Below are 23186 nucleotides of genomic sequence, written 5' to 3'. Positions count from 1 at the left end.
TTCTACACAGACTCTAGAGCCTGGTGGGGAAAAGCCTTAGACTTGATACCTGAGATTATTATTCTCTGAGTTAGAAGACTAATCAGACCATAACATTGCTTATTTTAGAATATATGCTAGCTGGCACAGATACTTAAAAATCTTACATTCCATTGGAGGGGACAGTGTAACATTATGTTTATATATCCACACAGACAAACACATACACAAACACACTTAAGTGCATACACAATATCAAACAAGTAGCTTTTTAAAAGCATAGGCTTGAGAAATGATAGATCCTTTTGAGAGTCTCAAAGTTTTGAATCTAGCAACTAAGTTTTAGGTGTTAAGACTTTTGTGTTTATAATAATTATCATGAAATGAAGGCATGCAGAGCTGTCCTTGGAAACTAAAAAAGACCTTTCTAAAGTCCTGTCTCTGTCACATACTACATGTATGATCATGAATAAATCACTTAAATTTCCAGTGCCCCAGGAAGCTCTCTAGATCTGTAAGGTGCTAGAGTAGATGCTTATCAGCAGGGATGCAAGGATTTTTTGATCATTGGAAGTTCCTATTCTGTTATAATGAAATAATAGACTAGCCCCCCCCCCCAAAAAAAAGATGGATTACAAAGTATAAATGTTTAATAGCTTGTCCTTTATTATTTGGGCCTCCATTTGGCTCATATATTGTAAAAAAATATCTTGGGTTATAGAACTTTGGACCATATGTGTACCTTACCTTGGAGTGTGTAGTGGATTCATATGCTAAGAACAAAGGCAGAAGCTTTTCCAGCCCTTGACTGTGAATCTGTACTTTCTTTCTCCCTTTTTCAAAGTTATTTCTTTGTTTCTCTTCTGTAGGCTGGATAACTATGATTATAATATCCTCTTGTCTTTTGAACTGCAATTAAAAATCTTGATACTCTTTCACTGATTCGGTTTTTGAATTATCTCCTGGGGTTTCTGTGGGATATTTAAAATTTTTTCTTGATTTTAGTTATTAGAAGGAAAAGTGTTTAAGGGCATATTTAGATGTGAAGCTATGTGTTCTCTGTATCCAGGATGGCAGTAGGGGGTAGGTCACTTTCTTCCCAGGGAAGCATTAGCCTCTAAAGATGTGGAATGCATGTTCCTTTGAAATTTTGTTTCTAAAGGAAGCATAAATGTGTGTGCTTTGCTTTGATGTTAACTCATGATTCATTGAATAAATACTGAATCAGTTGTCTTAGGTAACAGGAGCAGGATTGCTCTAAAATTTTCAATGTTCCTCCCCCCATTCATTTCTTAATCGCAAAGTTCCATGAAGTCAATTTCCTTTACTCAAAGACACTTATTTGGAATTTATATTTGATCAATCTTTTGAGTTCTTTGCAGGAAGTTTGGGGAATAATTTCTGTTTCCCATGCTGTGATACTCATTTTATAGATTGTATTTTGAGCTTTAGATTTGGAGTTAGAAAACCTGGATTTAAATATTGGTACATATACTTACAAGCTGTCTAATCCTGTGCAAATTTCTTAGCAAATTCCTCAATAACTGAGTTTCCTTATCTACAAAATAGGGATAGTAATATCCTACATACCTCATAAAGTTGTTGTATGGAGAGTAAGCTTTAAAGAGCTCTTTAAGTTGTTATTACTTTTGATCATAATATCCAAATGTCGATATAAAGACCCACACTATGTGGTCAGTCCTTTATTTTGTGGCTATAGATGCCATATGGCTATCTTTGGAGCTCTATCTCTTCATCTTATGGACTTCATAAAACCTTTACTTGTAAGACCAACTGTATTTTTGATGTCTACCAGATTATTCTCTTCATTTCTGGGTCCTGAGACCTCTAGTATAGGCATGGCTAACAAAATGAGGAAGGACTCAAAAACTATTATGGATATAATTGTCTCTAGGCATGTGGCACAGTTTCTCCATTTTCTAGTCTTGTAATATTTTTTGCTCTGAGACCTCAGGCCACTCACATCACAACCTGGCACACCTGATTTCCCCAGGGTCAAACTTAACACAAGGCAATACAAATAAAGACACATAGAACCCCCTAGGTACATAGAACCTGGGAAACTTCATTGCTTTGACACACAAAATCATATCTGGCACATGAATGTATGAATTAGTTATCTCTCTCTCTCTCTCTCTCTCTCTCTCTCTCTCTCTCTCTCTCTCTCTCTCTCTCTCTCTCTCTCTCTCTCTCTCTCTCCTCCTCCTCCTCCTTCTCCTCCTCCTCTTTCTCCTCCTTCTCCTTTCTTCTCTCTCTTCTCTTCCCCCTTTCCCCTACCTCTCTCTCCTCTCTCTTTTAAGGTTCTTGAAACCTTCTTAACTCTCTCCAGAATTCAGTAGTCTTTTCTTCCTTCAAGTCATTTATGTGTGCTAGTTCATTTAAAAATATTCCATATTTTACAAAACCAAAGGAAACAATCATTTCCATATACAAAGCAAAAGAAGATAGAACATAAATGAAATCACAAGTCCCTTATATGTTTAGCTTGCTTTTCTTCATATCTACATAATAAATCCCATCCACTAGTGTCTTATTCTTTCCCTCCCTTCCCCACTTCACAAAAGATACCATCAAGGTGGACAACATGTACATATAAATTAAGTCTTTCATATTTCACTTTTCTATTTGCTTTCTGGAGGTAACATTCACAATTCATTCTTACAGGATTAATTCTGTGGCTGTGAAAACGTTCTCCTGGTTCTATTCATATCACTGTCCATTATTTTGTGTAGTTCTTTTCAAGATTAAAAAAAATCAGTGTTCATCATTTCTTATGGCTCACAGTCATATAACATAATTTATTCAGCCATAATTTACAGGCATTCCCTCAGTTTCCAGCTCTTTGCCACCATGAAGAGTGTTGCTAGAAATATTACAGAACACATAGGTTCTTTCCCTCTTCCCTGATCTCCTTGAGAAACAGATTCAGCAATGGCATTACTGGGTCTAAGGGTTTACACAGTTTTCTAACTTTCTGGGTGCAATTCCAAGTTGTTCCCCAAAATTACAGAATCAGTTCATAGCTCCACCAACTGCATTAGTGAACCCATTTTTCCATATCTCCTCCAACATTTGTCACTTTGCCCTTTTGTCATTTTAGCCAGCTTGATGGATGTGAGGTGATATCTTAGAATTGTTTTGGTTTGTATTTCTCTAAGCAATTTAGAGCATTTTTCATATATTTATATATGGCTTAGGTTTCCTTATATCAAAATTATCTGTTTGTATCTTTTGCTCATTTATCAATTGAGGGATGGCATATTATTTTTTTTAAAACTTTGCACATATTTGTATCACTCTCCTGAATACTTCAAGTATGTGAGGTAGACATCAATCTTTCATTCACCAAGCATTTGTCAATAACGCTAATGACTGAAGCTTGGTTTCAGTAGGAAGGCTGATGACTCTACAGATCACCCAGAGAAATTAAGAAACTTCATCCATAATGATGGCGGTGTTATAAACACAGTTCAGGATAAGCAGTGTGCTTGTTGGACTGCAAGGAGAACTTTCAGCCCACAAAAACTCTGTTCTCAAAGATAAACTATCTTAAAATTTGAATATTCAGGTGAAAAAGGAGGTCAAAAAGAATGACAATTAATGGAAATGACAACTAATGTGTAGTCCCTATATGCTCAAAATCCTTACTTTGCCTTCAACCAACACAGACATGTCTTCTTTCCAATCTTCCATCTGTAAAATGAAGGGGCTGAACAAGATAATCCATAAGATCCTTTATATGTCTAGATATTTTATCTTATGATCCATTCCCCTTTGCTAGGGCATTTGCCTCTCTTAAGTAAAATTCTAGTGCCTTTGTTCATTATTTCCTATTTATTTTTCCTGTATATAAGCTTATTTGTCCTTGTTTGTTTGAATGTTGTCCCTCCATTTGATTGTGAGCTCATTGAGGGCAGAGACAGACTTTTGTCATTCTTTATATCTCCAGCACTTAGCACAATGCTTGGTACGTAATAGTTACTTAATGCTTACTGATCGATCGAACAGAGCTCAATCAGTATGGTATGGGTCTTGCCTCATTGTCTCTGTTCTTGTTTCTATTTCTTTTTTATTCTGACATGTTAATCTCATTTTCTGTTACCTCAAACCATTTCTAAAAAAGATTTGGCTCAAGGTGAATGCTCCTGCACTATAGTTATGTGTTTGTTAGCTTTTGTACAATTCACTGTATATTTCTTTCTGCTTACATTTAGAGCTAGCTCCCAAAGCTACTGGACTCTGAATATCGTAGAGTGGAAGTTTCTTGAGGGCAGAAATTGGCTTATTTTCATCTTTATATTCCGATTTCTAAGCATAAGACAGGTACAGTTGTTGTTATTTAATTGTTTCAATTGTGCTCCTCTTCCTGATCCCATTTAGGATTTTCTTGGCAACCATACTGGAGTGGTTTGCCATTTCCTTCTTTGGCTTATTTTACAGATGAGAAAACTGTGGCAAATATGGTTAAGGGGTTTACCCAAGGTACCACAGTAAGTGTATAAATCCAGATTGGACTCAAGAAGATGAGCCTTCATGATTCCTGGCCCAGCACTCTATCCAGTGCCTCTTCCTCACTGCCCATAGCAGATGCTTAATGATTTTTTGCTGAATTGAAACAGAGAGAGTTTCTCAGTACCATTGTGGTTGAAATGCCAGAAAGCAGAAGACAAACATTACGTCCCTTAATGTCCACTTAGGATCATGGAGCTGAAGCCAAAAGGAAACTTCAGGACTATCTAGTCTAGTCCTTCATTTTGTAGATAATTAGTAATATGTGATTTGGAGAGATTAAATATGCTGAAGGTCACATAGGCAATCATTGGCATAAACAGGATTTGAACCCATGTTTTCTGAATCCAGTCAGCCTTTTTCTACCATGCTGTGCTGTATCCCAGTAGCAGTGGCTATTGCTGTAGTTTTTGTCAAGATATTGTCTACCTTCTCCCTCTTGTTGAGCTGACCATAGGTCACAAGGGTGAGCAACCTCATACAGAAAACATGACCATGGTTATTTATTGGAAAGCTCTATACTTCTGTTCATTTTTCAACCTTGATTTGAAGAGAATTGCCTACACTGCAATATAATTGTTCATTCCAAAGATGGATGTATCATATCAATTCAGAGTGGGGGTGGGAAGAAAGCAATCCCCAAACAAAAAAAATAAATAAGCAAACCTCTGTTCCAGGAGAGAAGATCCATCTGAATTGGTGGCAGCTAATGCACTGAATACTTCCAAAGAGATTAAGAGGAGCTCATGGAAAATATGATGTGTGCCCCCAAAGCCGCTACCCCAACCCTTGTGGACTTTAGTGTGATATGCTATTTTCCTAAAGACAATTTAAAAAAATCAAGATCAATATTATTTCAGTCCCCAAATATGTGTATTTAAGAAAATTCTGGATAATATCATGAAATGAATGTTATTCATATCTGTTGAAATAGAAATGCCTTCAACCTTTTAGGAAAAGCAATAGCAAATTATAGCAAAAAAAATTCATTTTAGAAGTCATCTCCATTTGGAATAAGCTGGGCCCCAAGGTCAAGTCATCAATTTGGTATTCTATTTCCATAATGCGATTCTGTGGTGTACTTCCTTATTATTGGAGCCACATTTGCTTTCATATTAGGTTTATAAATGACTCTGTTAATATGCCTTTACAGACAAAACCACCTTTGGTTAATAGCTGAATAGGTTTCTTCTGCATGAAAATATAAAACTTAAAAGGCCATTGGTTTGATCTCTGTGGCTGCTTCACTTTGTGGCTTTCACTTAATCCTTTTTGCTTCTTCTCTGATGGCCCTGGTTTAACCTTAGAGTGGAGATTGCCTTTGTGTTGATGTGAACTTGTCTCTAAGGAATTCAAATACAAAACAATGGATTAATTCATGAAGACCTGTGTTCAAATGTGACTTCAGACTCTTCCTAGCTTTGTGATCATGGGAAGGTCACTTAATTTGTCCTAATCTTTCTTTTTCTCATCTATAAAATGGTGATATCAACACCTGTACGATCTATCCCCACAGGGTTATTGGGATGCTCAAATCAGATTATATATGGATATGTTTACATGCATATATGAATATATACCCATACTACGTATATATCATCTGATTTGAGCATCTAAATGTGCATATATAAATATATATGAATATATACCCATACCACCCATATGCATACATGTATATGTGGCTTTACAAACTATAGGGTGTTCCAGATGTTATAAGCTTCTCTAAAGCAGAGACTGTCTTTTGCCTTTTTTGGATCCCTAGAACTTAGTGTAGAGTCTGACACAAAGTAGGCATTTGCTAAAGATTGATTGAATAATTGATTATTCTTGTTTGATGGTGCTTTAGTAGAGGTTATGTTTGATGTTCTTTCATATATAATGCAGTTGAATAAAATACCAGCTTTTTGCAATTGCATGAAAGTATTAGAATGTAAGTTTATTTCCCCTTGGTGCACCGAGAGATCTTTAGGGCAGTTTCAATAGCAGAAAAGACATCAGGAACAATAGAGATGGCATCTTCTTTCCACATGGATTTCCTTTACCAAGTTTATGTACTCTAAAAGGATTTTGTTTATTGCAGCTTGGGACTGAGTTTTTGTATGGTGACATTTACTAAAACCATTCTTCTTAAGTTTTTATGGATCCAGGTTTTGCCCAGTGAATTGTGGGCAGCAAGTTGGTCTCCACTAATTTGCTCCTTCTAGTACTGATTATTAGTTGACTTCTCTCAGATATTTTGAGGTATATAGTTCAAATGTGAGCATTTGTTACCTGCCAGATCATGAAAAGAGAATGAGCTTCTGATGTATAATTGTTATCATGTCTTGCTGGGAATTTAGTAGGCACCAAATGTTTATAGCCCCAAATGACATATTGTATGGTTCATACAATTTCATGCATAATTTGTATTGGTCACTAAATTTAAGTCTATTTAGGAAAATCCTTTAAAATTGGTGAGGCCAGTGTTGTATTCCTGAACCCAAGTCCTATTTCCATTTAAAAAATGAGTCAGCCATTTCTTTGATGCATCTTTGTTAATATCCTATTGCTAAATTAATGGAGAGAAGGACTTTTGATTCTTCCCTGTGGACTTAATTGTTTTTTTCAGGCTCCAATTTGAGGTAAGTCAATTTGGGTTATATTTGATATATTCGTTGCTGTTACTTCTGTTTGGTAAAGGGTTGTCTTCTGATTCCAGATGTAATTCTTTTGGGAGTTGACTCATTCATTATATTATCTGAGAATGTCCATCAATGCTCTTTTATACTCTTTGTGAGGATATTTTGATCTCTTGAAAATTTGTGAAACACTTAGCAGAACTTAGAGTCCTAAATAAATACCATCATTTCTAAACTGCCTTATGGTGATAGGACCTATGTTTTGTTATTATTTTACAGAGTTTCCTTAGGGTGCCTTCTAGATTTGTTATGGCCCATTTTTACATTGCCAAGTGGTAATGCATTTGGTATTTAAAAATAGTTATTTTTCTTGAATGAATTCAGAAAGAAAGGGCTCAGGGATGAGTTGTTTTCCTTCAGCTCATTCTTTTAGAGTTAATAATCTATAGACTACTTTACCAGCAGTGAAAAATACTGCTTTTTAAATTGAATAAAAACACCCAACATAAATTCATTCTCTGTAGGCTCACTAAAAGCAACCTCAGGGCAACTTGAATACTATTATTTTTAGGAACTTCAAATCTTAGAAATTCCAAGCTTTGACTATCATTAATGAAAGTCAAGGAATAAAAAATTGGCATTTAAGAAAGTGTTTGCTATTAAGAGAGGAATTAAAAAGTTGGTGATCTAAGAAAGATAGTAAACTAGTAATTAGATTCCATTTCATTAGATTTAGCCTCTTCAAAGCTCTCCTTCCTAGAATGGTCTGGGTCCTGGTAAATCTCTTGACTGGACCATACAGTGGAAGAAAAAGGCATGGAAATTGGGAAGGGAACCTCTGTGTAAATGCAGACCAATGAAATAATAGTAAAAGGGAGATCAATTAGCAATAGGAAAATATATGGAACAGGTGCAACAGTCCTTCACCCAGATGCAGAGAAGGAAACCTCTTTCATGTGCCTGCCCATCACTCTCTAGTTCTGGATGTTCTCTCCTATCCAGGTTTTTTTTTTTTGTGGTTATTATCTCTTGATTTTTGGTTAGTCCACCAATCAACTTCCATTTATGAAAAAGACTTCTTATGTGCCAGCTACTGTACTAAGTACTGGGGATTCAGAAGAAGACTTTGACCAACAAGCTTAATTTCTAATGTGTGTGTAGGAACAACATGTCAGTGTCTTCTCCCTGTACCTTCTCAGTCTCCTTTGCTGAATCGTCATTCATATAATTCATATTTTTCTCCTCTAGTGTGATTATACCTAAAATCTGGTGTTACATATTACAGGAGACTTAGCCTGATCCTTGCACTTTCAAATCCTTTTCTGCAACTGCTTTGAAGATACAAAGTACCTGTAATATATATATATATATATATATATGTATAGATAGATAGATATAGATAGATAGATAGATATAGTTGTACATGAATGATTTATTTCCCTGATATAATGAAAGGTCCTTGAGGGCAGAAATTCTGTCCTATGTAATATTTGTATGATCAGAGTCTAGTACAGTGTGAAAAAGAAATTGTCCTCCAGAATGAGATATGTATTTAGAGAAGGACCAAGATGGACTAGTGGTGAAAAAATCCACCTAAGGACCTTACCAGTGCCAGTGAAGCACAACACCCCTTGAGTCTATACTGAAAAACACAAGAGTTAAGTTTATTTGCAACTTAAGGTTAGGGAACTGATAGCAAGCACAAAAAATGTCCATGATTCTACAGATCTAAATCTCCAACCAACCTTCTATGCCTCTCTCATTAGAGCCCTTCTGAACTTCCAAAACTTCCTACTAGCTCCCTGTTCTTATCTAAAAACCCAAATCATCTAATTACCTAAACTAATTATCCCAGATTGTTTATCAGTTACCTTAAATTGTCTCTAAAAGGCTATTGAGAATAGACTCACAGGTGGACTGAATCCTCCAATCCTAGGGTTGGCTTATAAGGTAAAAACCCCAAAGTCCCAGATGTTAAAATCTTTGGATCACTTCAGCCAAATTGACACAACACTGCAGAGAAAACCAGATAACCTCCTAGATATCTTCCAAGGCACCAGAACCTCCAAATTTCTCCACAAACTGGTCAGTTCAGAGTAACTGATGTAGCTGTTGTTCTCCATTCCAGTCCTCCATTCCATTAAAACCAGTGAAGAGTCAGTTAACTCCCAAACCTCTCCTCTGCAGACCTCATTCCAGAATATTTTCCCAGGATTCATGGCTAAATTTTCCTCTCTCCCTTTTAGAGACAATTTTGCATTTTGTCTTATCCCTTATCTCTCTGTTCCTACAAGTGCCTGGTACATAATTGATCCTTTTAAAATACCTGGTAACTGAGTGAGTAGCAAAATAACTGTCTTTTACTTATCTGTAGATATGAATATCAAAAGCAAGTGATATGCTTTGGGGAATCTTTAGAGTAGAGTGCTTGATTCCTAGGGGTTAAATTTGGGTTTAGGAATTTGGAGGAAGTTGTGATTTTTTTCTGGGAATTGATTTTGCTTTGGGAGGTACTTGTGTGGTTTTGGAGATCTGGGGGTGGGGGTCATGGTGAAGATCAAAGTAGAAATTTTCTTACTTAAAGTTTTTTCTTGCCCAGGAGTTGTCCAGGTATAACCTTTATAGGATTCCACAAGGTCAAATTTACTTCCATACTACTCCTACTAAGATCTTTTTGATTCTAGTTTGGTAAATATAAATAGCTATAAACCATGTAAACAAAAGCTTTTAGAGAGGTGATCGTCAGTGATTCTTAATAGTTTAAAGGGATCCTGAGATAAAAAATTAAAACTGCTATTCCTGGCTATTGACTTAAAGAGAAGGAGCTATGACACCCTTCATATTTCATAGGTTGTTCAGTCTAGTTCATCAGGATCAGAAAGGAGATGGGAATTCAATGTCAACATTTTTTTTCCAGGAATAAGTATTATATTTTTGGCTAGAATTTTCCTTTTGCAAGATGACTTGGGAAGCTGGATATGGTAGCTATAGAGTCTAGGAATGTGAGGAGCCCTAACACACCTTTTATTATAGAGCACTGGGTGGCACAATGGATAGAGATCCAGGATCATGAAATGAGGTCATGAAGAGTCTGAATAACAACAACACGACACTTTGTATGGTGTGGTAGCTATTGACAAAAGAATTTTGTAGTGAATCATGTATGTCTCTCTGGTTAATAAACTAGATGGATACACAGCAGAGAATATGAATGGAAATGTGTTGATAGAAAATTACAAATGAAATAGCTACTAAGACAAGCTGATAAAGAACTTGCACGTTCAATATTAACAAGATAGTTATGATTTCCTATTATATATATACTATAACCAAAATATATAATCTACATATAATATATACCTTGTTCCAAAATAGAATATTACATTGGTTGAACTATCAACCAACCAACTAATCACTTAAGAGTATTTTTTAAAGTGCCCATTACTTACTGTTAAAGGTACTATACTAGACTCTGTGGACAATCGAAATGAAACCATCCTACTCTTAAGGAAGTTACATCCTAAATGCCTCTGTATCTGTAGATAAAGGATATTGGATTTGTGATCAGAAGATGCGATTTCAAATGTTGGCTCTGTCACTTATTAGATATTTACTTAGATAGATCTCCTGAATTCCTTAGACCTCAGTTTCTTTATCCATAAAATGAAAGGGTTGAGCTAAATGACTTTCAAGTCCCCTTCTGTGTTCCTTAAGATTATAGATGCAACCTCTCTCTATATATACACACTTTCTGGTCATTGACAGGACAAATGTCTTAAATGAAAACAGACTTTCAACATTTTTGTTGTCTGTTTTACAAAATCAGGCAATTATAGAAATGAGCACTGAGGATTATAAGGGTAGGGGAAGGCTGAATAGTAGGAAGATCCTGTTGGCCAGATACTATTTTCTGCTGAACCTTGTTCCATAATTTAGTCCATTCAGGTTAGCTTACAGAAGTGAAAGTCATGCTTAGTAATTTACTCTTTTAAAACAAGTGCTCCAGTTCCATATGTAGCAGCCCCTTGATTCAGATGGATAAAGGAACTTCATTTCCCAAATGCTGTTTTCAGGAATGTAGGAGCTCTAAAAAGTTCTGGCACAATGATTCACATAATTAAACTCTTACAAAATGCTGTCATTATTTGGATAGGTGCATTTCAATGGATAACATGGAAACATCCAGATGGGTCTCTTTGTGCAAGATATCTAATTGCTATATTTCAACCTCTGATACTACATAATGAGTAGGGGCAAAAATTTTACTATCCAATAAGTTATTTTCCCTCCACTCTTTTGAAGATAGGACTTGTTTCAGAGACCCTGAAGGTCTGCATCTAGGAATGTCCAGATTTTCTCATAGCCCATCTTTTCCTCTCTTTTTTGAATCCTTTGAAACTCCTAGACTTGTGTTGGTGAACCTATGGCACATATGTTAGAGCATGCCAGAGGGGGCCGCTCCTTTCCCCCAACCATGCATGCCTGAGGAAGTTTCCCATATCACCTACTCCTCTGCTTGGTGGCAAAATAGGAGTACTGCCTCCCTCCCCTGTCTGGGGTAAGGCAGGAGGCTCACCTGTGGTATGTGGGTTGCAGCTGTGGCACTCAGTGTCTAAAAGGTTCACCATCACTATCCTAGACAATTCTATGAGACATTTGGTTATTTTTTTTATTTATTTTTTACTAGTGTCTGATCCTTCATGACCCCTTTTAGAGGAGTGCTTTGCCATTTTCTTATCCAGGCCACTTTACAAATGAAGAAACAGAGGCAAACCTAATTAAGTGACTTGTCCAGGGTCACACAGCTAGGAATTATCCGAGCCTAGATCTGAACTCTGGTCTTCCTGATTCTGTGCTCAGTACTCTATCCAATACTCTATCTAACTGTCCAATCATTTAGTTAGCATGCATTTATTAAGTGCCTACTCTTTACTACCAAAGTTTTCCCTCTTAAGGAATGTATATTCTCTTGGAGGATTCACACATATTATCAGAATGAGGACAAATTGAATGTTATGAACTTAAGGAAGGAGGGTAATAGCAAAGGACTCAACAGGACTGAGGAATAGGATGGTCATTTGACCCAACTAACCTGCTTTGTTACCATAATCTCTTGGAGCCTTTGCATTTGTGCATTGTTCCTTCTTCAGTGTTGGTCTCCACAGGCTGGAATTCCTTCCCTTTTTATGATGATCTTCCTATGGTCACCCTGATGGTGAGCATCAGGAATTTGAATTTAGAGTCAGAAGGGATGTTAATGTCCTCTTATTGAACATCCTTATATTTTAGATGAAGGGAAGAACATTTTAAAAAGTAGCCCAGGGAGTTTATGGGACTTTCCCAAGGTCACACTGCTGCTAAGGGGCAGAGTGAGATTGAACCCAATATTCTCTGATGCCAATTCAATTGCTGTTGGACAACACCACATGGAAAGTGGTTTTAACTTTGTCAGTCCTTTAGTACATCTAAGGACTTCCTTATAAATAGAAAGGCAGAGGTAAGGTTTTCTCCTTTGTTATAGAAACTTTAGAAGGTTTAAGACTGTCCTGTGACTCCCTGCCCTCCACCAAGTTTAATCGCCAGGACCTGAATTGATTTTAAGCATTCTTATTTACTCTAGCACTGAAATATGTAGGAAATATATCACAGCTTACCCATAAACTCTGACCTAGATAAGCACCCATAAATAATGCTCTTGACCTTTCCCAAAGCGTGTGACACAGAGCAAGGAAAAGGGAGACCCAAAGCATATATTAACAGGGACTCTCCTGGCCCCTTTGCCTTGCCCAGTACATTAACTCAGTCTTTTTTGATCTAGGATCTCACTGATAACTTAATACAGTTACTAATTGTACCAAGGCTAGTATCATGCATCTGTCACAGCTTCTATAGTGTACAACTAAGTACTGAATTAGCAATGTATGTCCTAGTACTCCTAAATATCCTCGTAGATTTTACTCTTCCCAGCTGTTCCCTCAGCAGTGAAAGCTGTGGAAGGGGGTTTCTCTTGCTATATCTACATGCCTCTCCCTTGGAGGTAACATCATAATATCTGACAAAATCTTACCAATGGCAAATCTAGCTAAGATTGTCACTGGTGACATTATTGTAGGACCTAGAGCTGGAAAGGATGATGGAGAGGATTTAGTCTAAAGCCACTACACAATGTCACATTATGAATAGAGAACTGTCAGGAAACCCAACAAAACCCGAGTTCAGATCCTGTTTCTAAAATTTATTGGCTATGTGACTCTAGGCAAATCATTTAACCACAGTACATAAGCCCCTTCTCTAAGACTGTAAGTTACAGAGAATGTATTCATGGGCATTGGTTGAAAGCATTTCCTTAATCTGGAGATCTCTATGTCAATGAAAGCTGTAGTTCAATTTGACCCTGTTCTCTCATTTGACAAATGAGGAACCTGAGATTCTGAGAGAGGAAAAATGCTTCCTTGACTAGGGTCACACAAAGCTGGAATCTGAACCTCAGTCCTCTGACTCCAAGCCCTTCTTTCAATGATAGCCCACTGCTTCTTCCTCTTGAATGAATTCTTAAACTGTCTCCTTTATATCTCAACTGTAAGAAAACAGAGGGGTTGAGAAATGAGTTTCTATCACCAGAAACAACTGGAGAAGGATCTGCCTTGTCATTTTGAGCCCTTTCTTGCCTTGTGTGAGACCCTTTCCATTATTTTTAATATTCTTTGTCACCATAAAGGCTTCTACAGCTCTGGAGTCAGTCAAATGACAGCAGCTTTTGGATTTGAGGAGAAAAGGAAGACAAAGCCCTAAGTTTGGTGGTTGGAAGAAAGGGAGACTGTAAATGACAGCCAAAGATGAGAAGATTCACACCCAGAGCTGGCAGAAGAGCCATCTCATGGTTTTGTTGCTTCATTGTGGCCATTAAAAATAAGCCATACATCTGAAATATTGGCAGTTTTTGTCTTGGCAATGTCTTCAGTGAAACAGGAAGAGATGTGGATGCTTGTGGAATGGTTGCCATGGTAATTTCTCATTATTCCTGAGTTATCAGGAAGACTTAGACTAGGCTTTCTACAATATATGCAGGCTCTTTCTACTAGTAGACATGTCTGTGTGTGCTGGCCTCATAAAAAATTGGTTTCACTCACCACTACTTCTAATGGGCTTTCAGCTGCCTATATGTAACCTGCCAGACCCTACGCCATTTTCTATTGGTGTGAAAGTGTTTTCCTGTCACTTCCATTGATTGGTAAGCATTCAGTCTTAGGGATTAGATTAAAAATGATTTTTTTTTCAGAGAAAGGGAAAGACTTCACACCTTTTTTTTCAGTGTCAGGGCTCCAGGTAAAGAAAGTCACAGCTTACAGAAGTGCCAATTAGGGCTGGTTATAATTTGGCTGACCTTCTAGGGCTCTGAAAGCCCTTCTGAATGATCCTGTTCTCACAAGGAAGAGATTTTATTTTCCTCTCCTGTAGATGTAGAATGTGTGAGGTTGGTTTTGCACATATGTCTTTGCTTTTCAACCTAGTCCTGATCTTAGGGGAAGGATTTTTGATTCTTGTACCATGTAGCCCATGTCTGGAGAGAAGAGGAGCCTTTATATGAAAGCTTGAATATAATGATCAATAAGCTATCCCTCTAAATTAATTTTTGCATTATGATTATACTGTGTATGTGTGCATGCATGTCTGCGCCCATGCTTGTGTGTGTGTATGTGGTGTGAATTAAAAATAAAGAATCAACAGACCATGAGGCTGTCAGGGATTTGCTCCGGCATTTTAACTCTGCCTTCTTTTCTCTTAGAAACCTCTATCATTGAAAAAGCCAGTGATAGCAATCCCTGGCACCAGTGTATGTTAAAAGATAAATGGACCCATATGATCTCTGTGGATGGAGACAGAGGAAATGGTAGAAACAGCATTGGTTAGTGATAAAGCAATATAAACACATCAAGAAGCATTGATGGCAACTTTCTAGCCCTTACAGCAAATCTCCAGTGATTTGATGTCTGAACAGAGCATTATGCATGCAGAACCTGGTGCACCATTTTTCAATGTGAAGTTTGATGTTTAATTAAACACCCAAGCTTTAATAAGTGGTTCTTTATTAAACTTACATGTGGCTCTCTTCTGTCTCTTTACCTGCATTTTAGATCTGGGGAGCTCCTTAGCTCTTATTTTCCTAAAACACACATACATATATACACACACATGAACACAGGATAATTGCACTAATTTACCATTAGGAGTAAAAAGCCTCTATTTGGGCAAGATGTTTAACCTCTTTGTGGCTTGGTTTCCATGGCTATAAAGTAAGAATGTCATCGAGGTGACACAGTAGCTAGAGTTCTGCATTTAAAAGACAGATGCACCTGCTTTGAATCCTGTTTCATATATTTATCAGTTATGTGACCCTAGGCAAGTCTCTTAACCACTGTGGGTCTTAATTTCCTTATCTATAAAAATGAATTTTTCTTAGTGGTCACTAAGACTCTTTCTAGCCCTGATTTAATGATAAGCACAGTTTCTTACAGCTCTGATTTTCTATGATTTTTAATACCAGAATTTGCTCTGATTGTAGTAGCCCAGAACAAGTTTCTGCTGTCTCAAGATGTCTGCGATGGTTTCAGATGCTTTAAAGAGGCAACCAGTGTTTGGCTGTGATTTCTCTGTGTAGCTGTCCTAGTCCCATGGCCTGGTTTGGCATCCAGGAGACTTTCCTTCTTTTTAAAGTGATTTGTGTAGTCTGTGCCAGATTCCATGTTGGGCTCAGATAGGAGCATGTCTGCACTCTTACTATACTTTATAATAACAAATTAAAAGCTGTGAATGACAGTAAACATATTAATGAAAGCAATGATAATAATAATAGTAATAGCTCATAATGATATTCTGATATTGTTATGAGGATATTGTATGTGCCCTGACTTGGTGTCTTCTACTCTATGGTTATTTTACAGTGTTAGTAAGGGCCAGCATGAAGGTACAATGTTGGCTCACTATGATTGTCTGAACTATAGGTGCTTGGCCATTTCACAAAAATGTAACTGGGGGCTGCCCTAAATTTCTTTTTCCTGCCTTCCCATATTTGTGTGTGTCTCCCTTCACATTTCTCCTTTTCTCCTCTTATTCCGCCCCACCCCATGTTTCATCCCTCTTCCCTTGAAACCAGCTGTGCCACCAGTTCTTGATTATTGAATTTGATGGGGGAAAGGCCCCCCTGGCATATTTAAAACAATTTGCATATGCTATTACCTAATATGCATATGTGATTTGATATCCAAGAGGGTGATCTGAATAATGGAGAGTAGGCTTAGTCTTTTCCCCTCAAAGAAATACCAAAAAGTCATTGTTCTTCCTAAAAAAAGTCATTTTGTAGGTGAAACTGACTGCCTGAGATGTAGATTGTAAATTTAGATAGAAATTACGCTAGAATTTTTTTTTCCATTTTCAGTTTGCTCAGCAAGGTATGCAACTACTAAGCATGAACTTGATTTCATATTATTATTGTTGCTATTAGTATGTACAACCAAATTTATTAAATCGTTACTATGTACCAGGTACTCTAAGTACTAAGTATAGAAAGAAAAACAAGAATATGAACCCTTCCCTCAAGTAGTTCACATTCAACTGGGGAGAGAACATAGAAATATATATGCAATATATCACTAACGGGGGGGGGGGAGGAGAGAGAGAGAGAGAGAGAGAGAGAGAGAGAGAGAGAGAGAGAGAGAGAGAGAGAGAGAAGAGAAGAGAAGAGAAGAGAAAGGAAACAGAGAGCAGAGAGAACACGAACAGGGAAGCCAAGGATCAGAGGACAAGAATTGTTATTTGTTATTTTTGTATTGGACTCATCATCATATCCATTTAAATCTGTTTCAATTCACAATATTTTACCTAATGACATCTTTCCCAGAATTCATTTTGAAAAGGTGTGTGTAGGAGAGGGAGATAGATAGAGAGAATGAGTATGAGTATGAGTTTGGCCTAATGATAGGCATGCCACCATTTACATCTAGACCTAATGAAGCAGTTCAACAATAACTAGAACCAAGAGGACACTCTTTATTATAAGTTTCCTCATTGAAGAAATATAAAGCAATCCTTTCAAAGCCTCAACATAATACGATTTCCTACAGCTCAGTATTCGGTGTGCAGTGACTTGGATCCCACTTAAGAAAGGAGTGTGTGGCCAAAAGAGATATCTATTATAAAGTAATAGATTTAGAGCTCGAAGGGACCTTAGTGGATATTTAGCCCACCCCCCCCTCATTTTACAGATAAGGACACTGAGACCTAGTAAGCTTAAGTGGCTTGTCCAAGGTTACACAAGTAGTAAATGCCAAGTAGTCAGATTTCAAATCCATAAGTATTTCCTCCATATTAGAAATATAACAATATTTCAACATCACCAGTGATGACTGAAAGGTTATCTTTAAGCAGTCCAGACTTATTTATTGATGCAGATTATGAAATGAAGCACTTCACCATAGGGTGCAAAAAGACTTTTGTGTTATTTGTATCTAATACTATTTTTTGAAATTAATTGAGCAGAAGTTTTCAGCAAGCTCATTTTCTATTGGCTCACTGAAAATAATTTCTGGACAACTCTATAGTAGGCAAGATAATAGGGGTGAGTTTTTTTCCCATGTTGTTTTGATTTCTTCTGCAGTGTCTCTTTACTTGATAACTTTGTCCAAAGATACAAAACTTCCAGGTTTTGAGCATTGAGTATAGATATAGTTGTTGGGAAATTTTCTGAAGTTTAGATTGAAATTTCCTGAAGACAAGTCACTGTCCTTCCATTTTTCCTTTATACTTCATATCATGTAGATAATTGTACAAGTAGATAAATGACTTTTTCTTATAATTTAATAAGAGCATTAGGCTGTAGGCCTATTTATAGATTTGTTAAAAGCATCTTAACAGGGGTGATAGTAGCAGAAAGGTTAATAGAGATACAAAACCCATATTCCTATATGACTTCAGTTTCTTTCACCAGAATTCTGTATTTTGAAAACTTTGCATCCTATATAGTTAAGAATTTTGCTTATTTTATATAGAGTCAGCTATTTAAAACGATTTTCTTAGGTGTGTACAAGTAGGCATTTTGTCAGGGTAGTTTTATGCATCTATTCTAATGATTTTTGAGTCCAGGACACTAAATTTTCAAAAGTTTGGGGGGATTTGTATTTATAGCATGGAGATTTGTCATTTGTTGATTTATAGTAGCTTTTGAGCGCTAGTATGTAATACTTGCTCTATGATCATCAATTTTTAGTTATCAGGTAGAGGCTATATATATATTTTTTACATCATATGGTGATATTCTTCATGGCATAATATACATTAATAAATAAGTCTGGACTACCTAAAGATACCTTTTCAGTCATACCTGGGGAGAATGACCTGATCTTAAATAGCTCCCTTAAACCTCTTCCTTTCTTTCTATCAACAAATCCTCTTGACTAATCCATTTTTTTCCCTTTGTTTACACAAAGTTGCCTGGGTTCATATGGATGTTACCCAAAGGGTATGTTATGATTCTATTTTTGGAATTTAGCCATTTTTATAGGCTCCATATGTTAATGGATTGCATTTAATTTCTTTTGATAAATCCAATTGCATATAATTGTCATCAGTCTTTGTTATTGCCTTATGAAATTATTTAAATTTATTATATAGCTATTTGTCCATTTTTAACCCAATTATCACTTGTTCCTAGAATACCTATCACCCTTTTAATTCCTTTTGGATTGGAAATATTGTTCTTTTTTTAGCTGCCTTGAGATGATGACAATTGCTTTGTTAATAATGCAGAGATTTTGGTTTGAAAATCATCTAGATCCATTGACCATTTTACTGGGAAAATATGTATTCATTAAGACTAGTGTCACATAGGTACTAATTTTTCTAAATTTTATTGTTCTGTGAACCTTTTATTTTGGAATGGCATTCAGTCTCCTAAAAATTCAAACCCCTGTTTTCTTCATTTTAGCTACCTGTGTAATATACTCTGCCTTGAGAAGACCAAGACACTTAATGAACTCTCAATTACTAATTAATCTCTTTGAATATTAATTTTATTGAAATTATCTAGAATATGAATTAATTTGTATAAATGACATTAATAATAAAATAGAGAATGATACTTTTTATGTATTGATTCCAAAAGACATTTTGATAGCAGTTGAGGACATTTCTACAAGGTGAAGTAGCTGATTAATAAACTTGAGATCAAACACATATGTCAAATGATTAATACAGTGTTTTGGTATGACTCCCCTTCCTTCTTGAAAATCATGTTCAGTTTTCTTTTGAAGTGATGATAATCTATTTAAGACTAATCAGAACCATATTGAACTTAAACAGTCTCCTTGAAAGATGATCTATTTTATATCACTTATTTTTTAAATTATCATCTCAGTAGCATATATTAAGTAGAGAAGAATTTCTGCATGGGCATACATTCTCAATTTATATTACTATTTTGGAATCTATTTTATATATTTTAATATGTATCTAAGTCATGAGTGCAGAACTGAATCAAAAGCTTTGCACTAATTGATAAATATTGTTCAAATATTGGGTGGCTTGTTCAGTAATCCCTGAATTGATAAGGAATTGCTCTTTCCACTCTTCATTTAACACCTTTCTTGCTTCTTATTCACATTGTCATTTTTATAGTGTTTAGCATTTTTAAAGTGATACAAGTTGTGCAGACTTGGCACATGGGGTGTATGAACACATAACTGATTTATATTTTGAGGATCCCCTTGTATTCTCATAATTTGGTATTAAATTTAGGTTCTCTTTTGTTAAAGAAGATGGAAACAGGTTTGCTTCAGGAAGAAAAATATAAACTGCTTGGCTGGGAAACTAAGCCAGCAATTATAGAATTTACCCAGACATGCCACTTTCCAATTTTTCAGAAAAATTAGAATTTCTGTCACCTTCCTATCTCCTACCTGTTACTGTCTTGTCATTCATTATTTTAATGATCTGCAAGCCCTGGGTTTCACTTTTGACCAAACTTATGCTTTCTTTATGTTGGATTTGGTTAGACTCAGTAGACAAACAGAAATTTCCCAGATAATTTTTTTTTGAGATTCTCTTTTAGTTTCTGTGTTTCTTAAGCATATGTAGTATTATTTGCAGTTGATGTTAAATTGAAAATTTTATTGTTTGTTATGATTTCTTATTTTGCCTTAATATTTTGGCTTTTGTTTTCAGTGATTAAGTGTGCCAAGAATTTCTAATAAACTTTTCTTTTAAAGGATTCCATTCTTTACATTGTTTTTTGGTTCCTTCCTTCCTGGAACTTCCCATAATTTTATGCTATTTGGAATGACTAAATTTTTATGTAACATTTGAATGCCTTTTCATATGTCTTCAGTATTTTTTCAAGCCTCTTCTTCCATGGTGATATTGATACCTAGGCTTAGATTATTCCTAGATAACTTTTTCCCTCTTATAGTCCTTACCATGGCAAGTCATTGTATATACTGCTTTGTAAAGCTACTGAAATATTCATATACCTTCTGTCAAACACTTTAGGATGGTTTAAAAATGTTTCTGTTAAAATATATTTATGTTTGATGTGTTGCTTTGAGAAGACCAAAATAAAAGTAGACCAAAATAAAAATAGAGTCAAGATAGTATAACCTTTATCTATTCCAGATTCAAGCTGAAAACCTTTAGTCTCTCTCTTTGATGCACATTAGGAAGTTTATACTTATCAAGTTTAAATAGTATTTTGATTTCAGTAAAGAAAGATTCCATGAGATGAAAGAACTATTTAATAGATTTTTTAAGATTCAGATCTATTGAAGTTCAGGGTAGATTAGATATATATGTTCCTTATGTATACATATGTGCACAGGTGATCAAAATATGTAAATACTGGACCATGATAGAGATTAATTTATTTGTAACTTTCTTTGCATATTAATAGTTGTAAAATATTTTACTTTGAGATTAAAATGAATCAGTCATTCTGACCAGCTTGGTAGCACAGTGTGTAGAACTTGAAACTTGGAGTCAGGACCACCTGAATGCAAATTTTATCTCAGTCAATAGCCCTGTGACCTTGGGTAAGTCATTAAACCTCTGGGACTTCAGTTTCTTCATCTGTAAAAAAGAAGAACCTTTACAAGATTGTTAGGAGGATTAAAACAAGATTATACTTGTAAAGTGCTTTACTAATGTAGAGCACTGAGTAAGTCTTAGCTATTATTATTATTATTTATTGTTATGCTGAAAGTCCTTTTCATGTTTGTGAAATATCTGAATTCACAGAGGACCACATATTGTAATGCCTCATCAGAGTCTGCGTCATTTTGTTATAGAGGGGGCTTATATTTTTCAATGATTTTACCTTCCCTTCATTTATCTGATGAAAATCCTTCAGGGAACATAGGTTACATGGTTCTATTCTTTGGCCCCATTGGAAGAATACCCTAGGTTACAACAGGACCATGGAAATTTTTTTTTCCTGAATGAAGTTTATGCTTTGGATATTCCACTTTTTCTAAACATCTCCAAAGGTCTTGGGGTTTCCAGGGTACATACGCTGTCTATTAGTTAAGTTACTTTATATTAAAAACTGTCAAAGAAAGGAAAGCAATTTCATAAGGTCCCTAAATTAATGAGAGTCTGGTTGCACATCGGTTGCTTTCTTTAGGCATCTGGGCCCTCGTACGGGCTGCCATTCTTAATCATATTTTAATTTTCAAATAAATTGCTTTCATTATCCTTTCATTTACAATACCATGTGTGCATTACTGCTCATTAATGTTTGTCATCTACTTTGCTGAGACTTGGTTTTTAAATAGCCATGGTTGTGATGCAGTAATTAAAGATGATCCATGTTGGTTTTACAGAAATTATTATTTTAGTCTCCAAAAAAAAAAAAAAGCAACCCAGAGTGGTGCTGAAATTGGTCCTTCATATAGGAATCCTTGAATGCTTCATAAGTACTCATCTAAGTACTTTATTTTTATCTGGAAAGGGGCCCTGGACTGCCTTTGTGATAGCTATAGAACAAGCACAAATGCTCATAATTATCCAACATCAGAAGTGAAAATTGTATTTCTTTGATGAATAGCTGCTCTCAGAAGTCTTATTCAATGATCTCTTAGCATCCCTGGCTTCCTTTAAGCTCTGCTTCCCTCACCTTTGCCTCCTGCTTTTCCTGGGCTGCTTTTAAGAGTTAGCTCAAGTCTAACCTTTGCCTGAGATTTTTCTGAGTCTCCTTGCTATTGGTGCCTTCCCTTCTTATAACTGTTCACTTACTTTGTTTATGTCTTGTATGAACTCATTTATTTGCACATTGAGTCCCTAATTAGAATGTGTGATTCTTGAGGGAAGGAGCTATTTTGCTTTCTTTGTATTCCTAACACTCAGAACCAGCCTAGCTTGTGATAAAGATTCAATAAATGCTTGTTCCTTCAGTATGTACTAGATGCTCTGTGGAAGCCTTTCCTGGTTTTTCAACTTGTTAGAAATCTCTCCTTCCTCAAATGATCCTTTGCATACACACACACACACACACACACACACACACACACACACACACACACACACACATGTATTTGGACTTCCTCTGGCAGAATGGAAAATTCTTGAGGACAGGGACTGTTTTATTGATTTACTTTTGTATCCCCAGTGCCTGACCCAATGTCTTCCAAATAATAATTTATTAACAAATGCTTATTGGAGTGGATCTCTATACAGAATTGATTTTTATGGACAATCCTTTTGTCCTGATTATTTGGTGGTTGTTTTACAGGACATATTTACTATCAGCCCTAAGCAATAAGCTCCTCTTAGAGTTTGGTTGTTTTAAATGAAATATGTAAATAATGACATTGTCATTTTCCTTCTGGGTTTAGATTAGGTTGGAGTGGTCCATCAGAGGTTCAAATCTACCATGCTGGCATATTCTCTTAATCCCTTCAAGACCGAATGATTTGTATTTGATCATAAAAGCAACTTTTAAGTGAGATCTTTAAAAGAAATGCCACTGAACTTGCTGGACACATGATTGAGCTTAGTCTTATTGACCTCAGCTTATAT

At 36.0% G+C, this 23186-nt stretch overlaps 1 protein-coding gene across 3 annotated transcripts in view; it reads left to right on the top strand.

Annotated features, from left to right (window-relative positions):
- The window catches only part of PTPRN2 (protein tyrosine phosphatase receptor type N2), a 1540336-nt gene that overhangs the window by 377478 nt on the left and 1139672 nt on the right, over window positions 1–23186 (top strand). The window contains exon 1 of one of the 3 annotated variants that reach the window (XM_056800890.1): window positions 8777–9464. The exons of the other annotated variants lie outside the window; for them this stretch is intronic. The gene's annotated coding sequence lies outside the window, so the exon portion shown is untranslated. Of the gene's footprint in view, window positions 1–8776; window positions 9465–23186 lie in introns of those variants that run through there. 3 annotated transcript variants of the gene reach the window in all.

The sequence above is a fragment of the Monodelphis domestica genome, chromosome 5, assembly GCF_027887165.1.
Source record: "Monodelphis domestica isolate mMonDom1 chromosome 5, mMonDom1.pri, whole genome shotgun sequence".
NCBI classification, from domain to species: domain Eukaryota; kingdom Metazoa; phylum Chordata; class Mammalia; order Didelphimorphia; family Didelphidae; genus Monodelphis; species Monodelphis domestica.
The sequence above is the reverse complement of the archived record's forward strand: the minus strand, read 5'-3'. Positions and strand labels throughout refer to the sequence as shown.